We start from the raw sequence: 14948 nt of genomic DNA, 5'->3' as shown, positions 1-14948 counted from the left end.
ATGCAACTCAGCCATAAAAGAAAATGAGAATGTCCCATTTGCGACGTGGATGGAACTATAGCATATTATGTTAAGTGAAATAAATCAGACAAAGACTAATACCATGTGGTTTTACTTATACATGGAATCTCAACATCAAAAAAATGAACAAGAAAGCAAACAAACAGAAGGAAATTCATAAACACAAAAAACTGGTGATGGACGGAGATGAGAAGAGTGAGAAGGGAAAAATGGGTGAAGAAAACGTGAGGTTAAAACTTTCATTATGATATAAGAAGTCATGAAAACTAAAGTATAGCATAGGCAATATAGTCAGTGGTACTGAAATAGCATTCTGTGATAACAAATGAGAGATGCACTTATGAACACTGTGTAATGTCAAGAGCTGTTACATCAGTATGTTCCTCACTTGAAGCTAATTTAACATTAATGCTAACTAAATGTGGATAAAAACACTGGGTGTTATACGCAACTAATGAATCATTGACCATTATGTCAAAAACTAATGATGTGAAAAATTTTTTTAAATAAAATTACTATAAAGCAAACAAAACATTAAATTTTAAAATTTTAATACCTAACTTTCATTTAAGATTTTATTTATTTATTTGGTAGATAGTGAGAGAGAGAGAGAGAGCATGGGTGGGGGGAGGGTCAAAGAGAGAAGCAGACTCCCCACTGAGCAAGGAGCCCAATGTGGGACTATAATCCTGGAACACCAGCATCATGACCTGAGCTGAAGGGAGTCACTTAACTGACTGAGCCACTCAGAGCACAATGTCTAACTTTTAAATCAGTATATAACATAGAAGCCAAAGGACAAATTCTGGAATCACTCTAGAGATCAAAATCACCCTTGACCAAAATTTGACCAAGATTTTGTCTACAAAGACCAACCCCCCCCCCAAAACAAAACATACACACACACACACACACACACACACACACACAGAGTTTTCTATTTCTATTTCTATACAGAAACAGAAAACTTCAGACCAATATCCCTGATGAACATAGATGGAAAAATCCATACCAAAACAAATTCGACAATACACTGAAAGAACCATTAAAAAGAACAAAGCGAATTTATTAAAGGGGTGCAAAGAGAGTACAATATTGCAAAGTATTCAGTGTGATAGAAAACATAAAAGGGGAAGGATAAAATACACAGGATCACTACAACTGATGCAAAAAAAAAAAAATTAACAAAATTCAATACTTGTTTGTGATAAAAACTCTAAATAGAGTAAGTTTAGAAGAAACATACTTCACCATACTGAAGGGAACATATGCAAAACCACACATGATATTGCCCTCAGTAGAAAAGAACTAAAATAATCAGAAATGGACAATGATGTTCACACTGATCTATTTTCTTCTCAGCAGATTGCTGGAAGTTCTTTTGGAAGTTCTGGCAATGGCAATCAGACAAGAAAAAGAAAAGCCATAGGAAGTAAAAGTGAGTAGAATTATATTTAAAAGACATGATATCAAACACAGAAAATCTAAAGACTGCCCAAGAACTCTTTAAACTGATAAATGAATTCAGTAAAAATGCAGAATATAAAATTAATACCCACAAATTCACTGAGTTTCTACCTAAGAATAAGGAGGTAAGAAAAGAGAGAAAGAAAACAATCCCATTTCATTAGAACCCAAAAACCCCAAAACACCAAAAAAGGCAGAAATGTAACCAAGAAAGGGAAAGAACTCCACTCTGAAAACCATAAAACACAGATGAAAGAAATTGATCATAGCACAAATCAACAGAGAGAGAACACCCATGGTGGAAGAATCAATAGTGTCAAGATGTCTGCTCCACCCAAAGCAATCAACAGACTTAATGTGATCCCTATTAAAAAAGCAATCATATTTTTCACAGAACTACTCATTCTAAAATGAGTATGAAATCACCAAAGACCCCAAAGAGCCAAAGCAATCTTGAGGAAGACGAACAGAGTGGGAGCTATCACCGTCCCTGATTTCCTGATATGCTCAAAATCTGTACATAACCAGAAGAGTATGGTCCCGGCACAAACAAGGGGACACATGGATACAAGGAACCACCTAGGGAACCCAGAAACAAACCCACCATTACATTGTCCATTAGTCTAGGACAAAATTGACAAGAATAGACAAGGGGGAAAAGACAGCATGTTCATTATGTGGCAACTGGACAGCTGCGTGCAAAAGGACAGTGGACCATATTCTTACACCATGTGCAAGAACAAACCCAAAGTGGAAAGGAGACCCCAAGGTGACCCCTGAAACCATCAAACTTGCTCAAGTAGAGGTAGGCAGTAATCTCTTGCACATAGCCAGAGCAGTTTTCTAGATAGGTCTCCCCAAGTAAGAGAAAACAAAGCAAACATAAATGGGTAAGAGCACACTGGCATGAAAAGCTTTTGTCCAACAAAGGGAAACATCAATGAAATGAAAGGTACCCTGCTGAATGGCAGAATTGCTTTGCAACTGATACACACCGTAGGGGATTAATATCCAAACTGTAGGACATGCTAGTACAACCCAACACCAAAAAACCCCAAAATACTTTGTGAATAATTGGACCTAGTGTTCTTTTTTTTTCTCCCCAAGGGAGAGAGTCAGCTAGCCAACAGACCTAGGAAGAGATGCTCAACATCAGATATCATTAAGAAGACCCACTAGGAAACCCCATGAAATACCACCTCACACCAAGCACACAGGATAGGATCAAACATACAACAAATAGAAAGTGTTTCCAATGATATCCACAAGGGAACCCCTGTTCTTTCCTGGCAGGTATGTAAATTGGTGCAAGGGCAGTGGAAAAGACTATGGTGACTCTACACAAAGTGAGAAAATACATACCCCAGGATCCAGGGATTCCACTCCTGGGTATTTACTCATAGGGATGGAAAAGATGACTTCAAGAAGATATACACACTCCTAAGTTTATTGCCACTTCATTTTCTTTTGCAATATCCAAGATACGGAAGCAATTTAAGAATCCATCAATAGAGGAATAGATAGGAAGATGTGGTATATACTTACAATGGCATATTACTCTGCCACAAAAAAGAATAAGATCTTGCCACTAATGATGGCAAGGAGGCTTTTCTCCTAAGTGAAGTAAATCTCACAGTGGAAGACTAATGCCATATGACTTCACTTACATCTGGCTCTACACAAGCAAAAAATAAATAAATAAAAATAAAAATAAATTACAGAGCCCTTTAAAGTAGGAGCAAAGCCAGTCATGGTTGCTTTTGTTAATTTTATTCCTTGCTTTCCAGCATTTAATAACCTATATACTTTGACTTTGAGATTAGGTCAGAGTGCTCTTTGTACAACTTGTTAGGAAAGGGAAATTAAAATAGGCAAATGGGGCCAGAGTCTGAGAAGGGGAATTTATATTAATATAAACATTAATATTTGTCATCAGTCTAATTTTTGTTTATTCATATCTTCAACAGAGTCCCAAAAGCTAACCATTATATGAATAAGACAACTGGAAATCTCCTGTACAGATTTTTTTTTCTTCCAAATATAGCCTATATAAAGCATCCAACATCTGGCAATGAATAGGATCTTATTAATCTTGACAGTAACTCAAACCAATAAGCACTTTTATGGGAAGACATGGAGGCAACTTTCCAGGCTCAGACCACTGACACATCCCCCGTAACTTAGAATTTTACTCCCCCAAATCGTCTAACACAGCAAAGGCCTTCATTGCACAGGCAGTAAAGATGGTGTGGAGAAAACAGTGTGTTCAGTCTCCTACAAAAATGTGAGACATCTCTAGTCATGGACCCACTAATCTGCAACATAGAACAGACACTACTGTAATGAGATTTTTCCATCACTAAGGGAGGTTATGTTGACAAATGTCCTTTATGGGCTGGGACCTCTTAGAACACACTCCCCTGATTGCTGGCATGGCCAGACAATGAGTACTGCTTGTAACTGAGTCTCAGAACCCTACACGACTTGACAGACCACAAAGATGCACTCTGGTAATTACATCTTTTTGAGAATATTACCAGAGGTAATATTCTCACTAGTCACAAACCAAAGCTCTTAGGACATAAAACAAGACAAAAGGAAAACCTCTTCCAGCTTTTACACAGAGCACCCACGGCAAAGTTGGTCTAAACAGATACAGGTACGATGATAATTGTGGACTCACCAGTCTGTGAGGCTGATTCCAACAGCAGGCTGATTGGACTTCTGCCTGTGTTATTTTCTGTGGTAATTCTTTTTATGACAAATGACACAAAAGACAAGGACAATGAGAAACCATGGCCATCTCTCATTGGAAAAAGGATCTCTCAAGCCAAATGAACTGTACCAACGTCACCAGAGTCCTTAAAGCCAAGGAACTAGGTCCACAAATATTTCCTCCTGCTCATCTAAATTTAGCCCGTGCCAGCAGAGATCCAGGAGGTGATGTGGTGGTGGAGATTCTTACCTTCTGCCAGCTTTTGTCAGATGCCCCATCATCTCTCAGCCACAGCAGTGTCCAGCTAATTAGCGTGTATCCTGCCAACTCTGCCAGCTGTTGAGGAGAAAAAGTATGCTCTACCCTGGAAGATTCTTCCAGGTGATCTAAGATTTAAATTGACAAGACACAGATTCACAGGAGAAAAACAAAGTTTAATTCTGTGCACAGAGAGGCCTGATATTAACACTGAGATCCAAGGAAACCACCAAGATGGGCAGCTACAAGACTTTTCTTAGACACAGAAATAAGACATCAGTGATGAGTTGATAGTACAAAGAAAACTTAGAATTTCTTTAAAACTGAAGCTTGCAAATATAACAGAATTTGAGCTGGGGTAGTAAAATTGGTAAAAGTAGCAAGGGGTTTACCCAGACTTCTTAGCTCTGAATTCCAGATCTCTGGTGATACTGATGTCTCTACCACCTGGTAAAGGGAAGCTACATTTTACGTGGGAGACTTATTTGTTGCTTTGTGGAGACAAAGTGAAGTCTGGGTATTATACTTGCACTGGGCATTTTATAAGGAACTTTAACTCAAAATAATCAATATGCTGAGGTGGCGTGTTTTGTGGTAGCCTGGCCTTCACCCCACATGTGCATTTGAGGACATTAGGACTTGGATTTAGGCAGATGCCTTGAACCTCCAGCAGCCCACTCCTACAACCCAGCCTCTCCTGACTCTCACCAAGTTCCAGATTCCCAGCTTCCCTGAACTGTGCTGTCAAGGCACCTGGAGTTGGAAGCCCTTCAGCCAACCTCCAGAAGCCAGGGCCCAGCAGGCCAGGGTAGCTGGATCTTGACCCCAAATACCTGCATAGGTTCAGTGTGGAAGTTACCACCCACAAACATCACCCTGGGGCAGTAACTGCAAATTGGAGACAGTCCCTTGCCATTTGGACTTGCTGCCTGTGGGGTCCAGAGCTTTCCCAGAAAACAGGTCTCGCAGGAGTCTCTTATTAGAGGATACCCTGGCCAGCCCTCCCAGCCCTGCCTTGCCAAGGCTGTCCAGTCACCAATCTCTGCCCTCAAAGGGGTTATTGCCCATTGGGTAGGCTAGGGCTTGTGGGTCCTCATATACCTTTCCCTGTGAAAATGAGTAAACAAAACTTCATTTAAAATGGAGTCGGGTGTGCCTGGGTGGCTCAGTCTGTTAAGCATCTGCCTTTGGCCCAGGTTGTGATCCCAGAGTCCTGGGATCGAGTCCTACATCAGTCTCCCTACTCAGTCGATAGTCTGTTTCTCATTCTCCCCCTGTCCTCCCCTGCTCCTCCTATATGTTCTCTCACTCATGCACTCGCTGTCTCTCCCTCTCTCTGAAGGAAGGAAGGAAGGAAGGAAGCCAGCAAGCCCTGGAAGGGGGAGCGCTCATGCTCTTACCACTCCTTGCAGCCCGCATAACAAGCAGAAGGAAGAGTATTCTTACCTTGACAATATGAGACATCTTCACAGGAATTTTATCACCTGCTTTTAAGAAAAGGAAGATCCCATTCAGGCCCAGCAACAAGAACTAACCACTGCTTGCAGCCAGTGAGAAACTGTCACAACCTCAAATTCTTATCCTTCTTCAATGAACTTTTGTTCAAAACAACCCTCCCCACATTTCTCCTAAAACTTAATAAAAGCTGACCTTCCTTTTATCTCTTTGGACTCACCATTGGTTTGCCATAGTTTACTTGTCCCAAATTGCAATTCCTCTGCTATTCCTGGAGAAACTCATTTTGCTGGTAAAACAACTGGCTATTTTAAGGTTGACATTAAATGGTGTCAAAGAAGAGATCTCCAGAGAAGACCCCCCACAACTCAGAGGTTGGTGACAAATAGGTGCCAATATCCACAAAACCCATTGAGCTAATTGCTTTCTTGCTGACCCTGGAGTTTGAGGGTGTATCTTTCCTGGATATTGAAATCCACTTTTTATTGTGAGCTCTCTGGGCTTATTTAAGATCTCTTTTTGTTTTAATGAAGGCATCACACTTCCCAGTGAGTACTCTATTTCTTTTTGGTCTTTGAAGCTTCCTGGTAAGTCACCCATCCTCTTCAAAAGTTTGGAAAACTTTTGAAGCTCTGGACCCCACAGGCAGCACATGATTCCTGGTATTTTAGAATAGCTGTTGGAAAACAGGGCCCCGTAAGGACATCTTAAGGAATCCAAAGGCAAGATAGGCTCTACCTGGTCCCTTTGAACCAACACCTTGTATGTCTCTTGAAAAACAGGCAAAGGGTACCTGGGTAACTCAGTTGGTTAAGCATTGGACGCTTTATTTGGGCTCAGGTCATAATCTCAGATCTGGAGTCCTGAGATCCAGTGCCACCAAGCTCCAAGCTCAAGGGAGAGTCTGCTTTTCTCCCTCTCACTCCCCCACTCCGCCACTCATGGGTACACACTCTCTCAAATAAATAAATAAATATTAAGAAAAAAAAAAAAAAGAAAAGAAAAGAAACATAGATGAGCTTTTGTATAATCTGAATTGTAATGGCCATTCTGGCAAAATGTTATTTTAGATAAGTCCACCTTAAGGGGCACCCTTAAAAGAGAGGATTACAAATCTCTGGGAGATGAAGGCTTGCATTTGTTGATTGATATGCAGAATCTTCTAAAGACAAAAGGACTTGAAAAACAGCTCTGCAAGGATCCTTAGAACCGACAAATAAAAACTGTCTTTAGTAAACATCTGCACAGTTTGGATCCAATTACAGTTGAGCCTTGAACAGAGCAGGGGTTAGGGATGCCACCCCCAGCCATGCAGTCAAAAACCCAGATATAAACTTTGACTTCCCCAAAACCTAATACCCTACTGTTGACCTTATGGATAACGCTAAGTAGTTGACACATATTTTGTATGTTATATGTACTAAATACTGTATTCTTAGAAAAAAACCCTGAAAAATGTCAATTCCTTAAAAAAAATACATTTGCAGTAATGTCCTGTATTTATCCATAAAAAGAAAAAATGCATATACACGAACTTGTAGTTCAAACCTGCATTGTTCAAGGGCAACTATATTTTCTCTTGAGTTTTTTCCCTGAAGTGTGGCTAAAATTTCTAAACAAACGCTATAAAATCTCTATATATCTAAGCGGAATGTATGTCTATGTTACATGTGTTATAGATATGTGATATCTTTCTACCTCCAGAAGGTATTGTTAAAAATAATTTGAGCAAAAATAATGAGTACTGTTATGCTGAAAATAAAAAATAAATTAAAAAAATAATTTGAAAAGAGCACTATTTAATTGGCTTAAGGAAAATTAAGCATTTATAGAAGTCAAATAAGCTCTCAGAAATTTGGAAACATATTTTTCAAGTTCATATGATGTGAGATGAACTAAATACTAGTTTAAGTTTTTTGGTTTAATGATAAGGCAGATCTTCAGAGTCATAGCATAAAATATAATGTTCTATGTTCAATCAAATAGCTCATCTCATCTTATCAATGAGAGAAATAACCTATGATTATGGTTAGCTGTTTATACTTGATCTTAGCCAAAAGGCTGAGAAGCGATGATGGTTAGCTGTTTAAGGTCTAATGCAAGAATAAGTGTTAATGGGCACCTGGATGGCTCAGTTGTTTAGGCCTCTGCTTTTGGCTCCAGTCCTCCTGGAGTCCCAGGATCAAGTCCCACATCTGGCTCCCAGCTCTGTGGGGAGCCTGCTTCTCAAATAAATAAATAAAGTCTTAAAAAAAAAATAAGTGTTCAATGCAAATAATATTTATTTATATTTACAAATATAAATAAGATCAAAATTTATATTAAATTAAATTGAAAAATGGGTATTAAATATCTAAATCATTTCCAAATAAGATAAACATTAAATGCTAAACAGAAGTTTATCTACTTTGACTTTTAGGTTTTTACAGAAAAAAAGAAAATATTTGGCTCTATTAATAAACATGTTTTATGCCACACTGAAAAATAATTTCAAATGTATTTGTAAGTTTGTTAAACTACTTACTACAGGATGCTAATATAGATAATTCACAATTGCCTGTATCCTAGTTTTCACTGCAAAGATTACAAATTTTTTTTTTTAATGGAAGAAGAGCTAAGGATACCGTATGAAACCCCCCAAAAATGCCAGAACACTTCGAGTGCTAAGTGTAAATTAATTCTGCGCAAACTGTGTGCATTAATGCTCAAAGGATGAAAGCAATTATGTAAGCCATTCTTTGGAAGATGAGAAATACTGAAATTCCCATGGAAGCTCCTACTATGGGAGGATTTACTATTTTTTTTTCCCAAACTATGGTCACAGACCACAGATGAATTGTGATTAACATTAAATAGAAAATATATGTATTATCTTTATCTATATAACTGGATAATACAGATCTTTAATTTTATCTATGACTTATAAATGGATTGCAGATTATAACAAATAATTTCATAAAATGCATAAGAGTAATGCATGGCATATAATAAACTGACATGTCTTTCCCATTTCTAGTAAAGTTTTATTTCAACTGCTTATATGGTTAGAGAGGTATGTTCTGGCCCATAAAATACCCGCTTACTGTAGAATGACCCAGCATGTTTGACAGCTACTGCTCTTATATCACAGTAAATTGTGCACCAAAAAGGTCTGTGCAGCCAACTGAAAAGGCCAGTGGAAGAACAACCACTTGTTCTGTTTTGTACATACAGTGATAACTCCTTAAGATCAAGCTGTGATCACTGTTCGGTAGGCTCATGCTTTATTGCCAGGCAGCAATCTATTTGAAAGAACTTCCTCCATTTCTTATAACTACTTACGAAGCTGTTAATTCTGGTGGGGGCTTCCCAGGTATAGATAATTCTGCCTTCAGTTTACAAGTTGTTTTTCAAATCTTTATTCTCCCTACTTAGCGTAATCCTCTTCTTCAATAATGAGGGGATACTGTTGCCCCTGCCTATTCTGTTTGCCCCAGTATAGCAGAGATAGGTCAGGATGGGCCCACAGACCTGGGTAAACCTTGTACTGTCACGTCCAAAAAAGTCTGGTTTGGTTTAGTGATATTGTAGAGGAGTTGATATTCATTAAATGTACTGCATAAGCAATTGCACTATCTTCTAAGAGTGAATCTGAAATTATTTTATGACAACTGCCTTACATTTCTTTTTAGAAAAGCTTTATAAGTTTTTGAAATTGAGAAAATAACATTTAAACTAATAAAGATAAAATTGTCAGCAAGAGGGTTTTTTCCCCCACAAAAATTCTGTAAGAATGAAAGAAAATGACTATATGAAAAATAAGTAAGGAAAAGAGAGTGTGGGTTTGTTTTGTTTTGATAAGAAAAGATATAAAAGACATTGGGTGTTGGGGAGGCAGATTTTGTCCTCAAGTAAAATGATTATTCCAGAATAAGAAAAATACAGGATGAAACCTAAATAGATACAGAAAATTTTTGAAGGCTTATGGAAAAGGAATCTCGAGAAAGAAATTTTATATATGGTCAAGTTGGCAAAATATTGTATCGTTCTTATAAGGGTTTTAAAATTAAGCCTTAGGACCAAAAATGTAATAACACTTACCTCTAATGTGTTAAAAGGACAAAGTTTTCTTGGACTATTGGTCTGCTGTTGAAAATATATTATGAATGATTTTCTTTACCTTTTAAAATAATCTACATGGAAAGTAAAGGTTCTGTGCTTTATCAAAATAATTTCCTATACTTCATGTTATTTTTATCAACAGGTCTTTGCTTACTCACATAAACAGAGTCTTCTGGATTATTAAGAGGCTAAGTTTTGCTTACAACCATGTGACATTTTTTATTTTGTTTTGCCTTTGACATTTTTTATCTACACTTTGCTCAAATAGACAATTAACTACTGTTTCATAATGATCTGTGGTCTTATTTGGTCAGGGGTCCAAAACCTTCTGAGATTTTTCTTTTTTACAAACTCCCTAAAATCAAATTCTAAATATCAAAGTTACATTTAGGTCAAAAAGACTAATTTCCAGAAGATACCTGGAATTTTTCAAAAGACTTGTTTCCTCTCCTTATAAAAAGGGAGATATTTCCTTAATTAGGATTAGTTAATATGTACAGGAGTGTTGACAATACTGACCCCATCTTTGGCCCTCCATCTTGTTCAATCTGCTTGATGACCTCCTTTGAGGTTATGTGTTTCAAGACTCTTGGAGATTAATGTATGAACCTTAGAAATGTCCATCTAAGCTGGGGAGTGGGAGGCTTGCTTTGGTCTCCCATGAGTCTGTTAGAGCTAACAGTCTTTCCCCTTTCCAACAGACAGTTGGCACCACAAGAGCTAATTAAATGTTAGTTTTCAGGTGCACTTGAACACTTTGATCTTCCTACACTGCCCTTCTGAGCATCCATTCACTCTATAAAATCTGTAGACTAAAGTCTGGACTTGGAGAAGAGCTGTACAGCTTCAGTTCATTCTCTGTCCCATCCTTTCTATCAGTAACTTCCCCTGAATAAACCAGAGGGGGAGACAAACCATAAGAAATTCTTAATCTCAGGAAACAAACTGAGGGTTGCTGGAGGGAAGAGGGTGGAAGGATGGGCTGTCTGGGTTATGGACATTGGGGAAGGGTATGTGCTATGGTGAGTGCTGTGAAGTGTGTAAGACTGATCAGTCACAGACCTGTACCCCCAAAACAAATAATACATTATATGTTAAAAAACAAAACAAAACAAAATCTCAGTGGCTTAAAATAGTTAGCTATACCAGACTTTTCAAGAGCACATCCATGATGTTAAAAGGAAAATACACCCAGAACCTGGTGTAATCTTCCTACTTAAGATATTGCTGAAGCTAAGAACCAGAATAGATTACCTGAGACTACCTTGGATATACATGAAGTTTCATAAGGTATTCTCAGTTATTTTGCCTTTCATGTGACCTATACCATCCCTTTTCTACAAAAAACAAACAAAAACCAAACAAACAAAACTCTATATAAACTATATGGAGTCACATGCTTCATTTTACTGTATCAAAATGCCTTATTAGTTTGGAGAATATTTTACAGCCCCTCCTTCACCTTCTAATAATGTTAAGTTACATGGGAAGTGCTGTCAAATGAGAAGTAATACCAAGCCTTCTTTATATTTTATTTATATAAGTGTTCTAGAAGTTGTAAAAAAAAACAAAAAACACTCTAAAGTTCTGATATTTTCTTATAATGTAATAAGTCCTGGTTCTGATTATCTTGAAACATTGTATGTCACAGAAATAACCAAATTTCCTTCTCATTTTCTTCATAATGAACTCTCATCAGCCCTCTAACCATTGCTGTTTCTAAGTCTTTCGTCATTTATGCACATTTTTCATCTTAAGTGTTTCATCTTCAAAGACATTCATGAGAAAGACATTGACAAATACTCAAGGGCACAGGTTTTGATAAATTTAAGATCATGACACTGAAAAGAATAAGAGTTCCTAAAACTTTAATGAAAACTGATTGCTTTGTTTCATTTTTCCAGACTGCAAAACCCTTTCTTTTCTCCTTCAAGCTATCTATAATTTACAGCAATTTGGTAAACTAGGGCTTTACCACAAAAGGAAGCATTTATCTTTTTCTCCCTTCCTGGTCCCTCCAGAATTCCAGAACTTATTTTTCATGATAATGTATATATTTGCATAAGATCAATAAGAATATGTTCTCCTTGTAACAGAACTTTCAATGTACCTAGCCCCTGCCTCTTTGACCCAGAGCTGATAAAAGGAGATAACTTCAATACTAAAAAGGCCTAATTACTTCTGTTAAAATCTCCATGCTTATAGAGCATTCTTTTCAGAGTACTCCTTGGAGATGAACACTGTAAACATCACACCCTGCAACCTGGAGACTTCATCTACCAAAAAGGCATCTCTAGAAAGTCTATACCATCCCTTTGGAAAGATCCCATCAGGTGCTGTTAACTGACTCTTATTCAGTCAAAGGCCACAGACATTTGGATTCACGTGTTACATCTGAAGAAAGTACCCAACCTATTCTGGACCCACACCCCAACTTGGTCACCTGAAAGCAAAGATTTCCAAGATTTGAAGCAAATGACAGCTGAAAGAGATAGCTTTCCTAGGATGTTAAGACCAGGACTTTTCTTGTTGCTGCTTCTTACTTTGTTTTTGCCTCCCTTCTTTTTCTTGGAGAGGTAATGGTCTTGTCCACATTTCTCAGTGTACTGCAAAAGTGGTAAACCTTTCTGACTGCTGAATCTGTCACCAGAGACCCTAATCTGTTCACAATGTCAGAGATCACTTGTCTTACTTGTAATTAATTTCTCTTTAGTCCCAAATACCACTACTGATTTTACCTACAAGCCTATGAATATCACTTATGTGGTTAGGCAGTTACAACTAGGTGTTTCAATTCCTTGTTTCAACCTTTCCCCCCATCATAACCCTAGTAGCTCAACCAAACTTTTCCATCTTTGTCAACTGTACAGCACTTTCTCCCCCATATGATTTGCCTTACCTAAATACAATCTGTTCCCCAGCAACCTAGGGAAATACGAAGAGGTCTACACCTTTTTGAGAGGTTTTTAGAGAAGACCCCTTTCGGAAGGGATCACCTCTCACAGAATGTCATACCAACTCTTCTGACCCAGGGCTCAAAAGTCCAGTCAGGAAACTCCAGCTAATAAATCTGCCAATTACAAGACCTTTGCTGCATCCTCTATGCTCCACTTGGGTTTATTTTTGTTTTCAGTGGACAGCATTTCCCAGGGAAACATGAATGCTTAGATAGCTAGTAAATTGGAAGTCAATGTGTATTGGAACATTTAACTATCCCTGTTAACATCTATCACAAATCAGAAGTCTCCCATTTGTCCACTCTATTGAGCCTCCCTGTCTGCCGTAAATGGGAAGGTCAAGGAAGCATACGTAGACTCAAGGTTTGTCTCCCTAAGGAGAGCCTTTCTCCCATGGATCACAGTGCCAATGGATGCATAATCAGAAATCTCTTCCTAACTTTAGGAGAGCTAGCTGACTTCACAGCTAAAGCAGTAAGAGCTCAATGAGGATCACTTGATTCATTGGCTAAAATAATTTTGTATGATGACATAGTCTTTGATTATCTACTTGCTCTGTTAACAAGGAGATATTTGTGCAATAGCAAGTACCTTTTGCACATGGATAAATTCTCCTGAAAAGTGGAAATCCAAATTGTACAAAATTAGGCAATGAGTACATTTGCTACAACAAATCCCACCATGAAAAAGATCCATGGTCCTTTCATCTATTTAGTGAGTTGCCTACAGGCTTGGGTTCCTGATTTTGGACAATGACACAAACTAGAGTCATTATTCTCTTCTCCTCTTATCCTGTATAATCAATTTTAAACTTCGTCCCTATTGCCTGTCAGATCTCTGCAGAAGTGATGCACCAAATAGGGTGAAGTTGGCTCAGTGCTTTGAGATGACCTCCAATGCTTGTATCCTGGAAAAGATACAGACTTCAGGTGGAAGATGCCTGAAATTTCTCCCCCCTCTCCTTAGGGAGGCCTTGATAGTTACCCAGTGTGGCCTTAATGGTTTCCAGTCAGTGCACTTCTCTTCCAACAGAGGATGTGACAACCAGAGAAGGTAGTTCTGGCACCGAGAGACAAAACCAATACATGCAGAGAAACTGACTTGATCAGCAATGCTTTTTGAGGAATGGTCTGAATCACAAAGGGAAAATGTGAAAATGAGCAAAAGAAATCTCATTTAAAATAGGGTCAGGAAGCCCTGAAAGAAGAACTCTCACGCACATATCACTTATTGCAGCCTTTATTACCAATAGGAAGTAAGAAGATAATTCTCTCTTGACAAGGGAGGACACTTCACAGAAGAATTTATCTTGTTTTTAAGAAAAAGAAGAAAGATCTCTCCCTGCCCCAGGAAAAATGTACTAACTACAGACTTGCAGCCAATAAGAAACCACCATAATCTCAAACTCTTGAGGTTGTCCCATGAACATTCTTTCAAGACAACTCTCCCCCATTTTCTCCTAAAACCCAATGAAGGCTGACCTTCATTCTAGCTCTTTGGTCTTTCCTGCGGTTTGCCATAGTTTGCTTTTCCTGACTAGCCTCTGCTATTTCCGAATAAATTCATTTTGCTAGTAAAATAACTGGCTATGTTATTTTAAGTTTAACATCCATAAGAGCCATTCCTCTAACCTCGCCTCTCAATACCAATGCCCTTGTCCAGATGTCTGGTTACCATGAATTATGCTAAGCACACACACACTGCCTGAAATAGCCCAGGCAGTCCAAAGGGATGGAGCCAGAACCCAGGCTCCAATACCTGCCTGGGCTCCAGTGTGGAGGGGCACAGCCCTAAAAATCACCCTGAAGCAGAAACTGCCAACTGGCTACCATCAGTTCTGATTTGGACATTTTTCCTGAAGGGGTCCTGGGTTTCTCCAGCAACCAAGACTCCTAGGTGTCTCTTATTAGATGATAGATGTCCCAGACAGCTTGCAGGGCCCCACCCATGAGGTCAGGGGACTAGGATCCTCC

Source organism: Mustela nivalis (assembly GCF_964662115.1).
Source record: "Mustela nivalis genome assembly, chromosome: 1".
NCBI lineage: Eukaryota > Metazoa > Chordata > Mammalia > Carnivora > Mustelidae > Mustela > Mustela nivalis.
This window is presented reverse-complemented; position numbering follows the sequence as displayed.